Raw genomic sequence first — 953 nt, forward strand, 5'->3', positions numbered from 1 at the left:
TAACCACCTGGCCATGCCGGGCCGAATACAAAGCATGAACAATCATTTGAACTTCAGGTCTAATGACAAATAATTATATTATTTATTTATATAAGCACGAACTGGTGAAGGTGATGAGCATTTTTTCATAATAGTGATTTGTCTTTACTACGATTATATTACAAAATTTTCTATCATCCTATCTATTAATTGTTTTGTGTAGTGTGATGAAATTTAGCTTCGCTGATGGGCTATTAAAATTACGATGGGAAGACAGTGGGATTTGACAAGTTAACCGATAGCACAAATAATCTGTGAGCCCAAAAAAACCGAATCTCTTGCAACAAAAATGCCTCATTATTATAATCTCAACCAACGTCTTTCATATTTTATGTCTTTTTTTTTATTACAAATTATTTTCGACAATGAGAACCATTTTTTACTTGTTTTGCTATTATTAAGTTAGAAGAATGTGACATGTTTCTTGATTCACAAGTACCCAACCGTAAAGCTATGTTTTGAAATGAATAATTACAATATAGATCCAAAAAGCTTGTTGGTTCTTATAGCCTACACACACATATATATATATATATCAATTTTACCAAATAACAAATTTCAGGTTACAAGTACCCCTTTTTTTGTCCAACCACTTAACTCTAACAGATATATGGAAGTACTGCATTAATATATCTAGCAGATCTAATACGATTAATTCGCCATCTAGTGGCTTGGAATTCAAACAATACCATGATTGCTTTATTACTTGAAAATGCTTTCACGGATTATAAATATCATACATACAGACTGAAATTCACATTCTTCGTGTGCTCTTCCTAGTGGATAAAATAAATGCTTCTAGAAATAAATTTATCGTGAAAAACGTCTAATATTCGCCGATAACTGTTGTTGTTTTAGCGCAAAGTTAAACTATCTTCGGAGACGGCTTGAATGGGTAATGAAGAAAAACTGTA

General features: G+C 31.6%; 1 protein-coding gene across 6 annotated transcripts in view; it reads right to left on the minus strand.

Annotated features, from left to right (window-relative positions):
• The window catches only part of LOC106463001 (nucleolysin TIAR-like), a 257,478-nt gene that overhangs the window by 83,642 nt on the left and 172,883 nt on the right, over positions 1–953 (minus strand). The gene's annotated exons all lie outside the window — the stretch shown is intronic.

The sequence above is a fragment of the Limulus polyphemus genome, unplaced genomic scaffold, assembly GCF_000517525.1.
Source record: "Limulus polyphemus unplaced genomic scaffold, Limulus_polyphemus-2.1.2 Scaffold50, whole genome shotgun sequence".
Taxonomy (NCBI): Eukaryota; Metazoa; Arthropoda; class Merostomata; order Xiphosura; family Limulidae; genus Limulus; species Limulus polyphemus.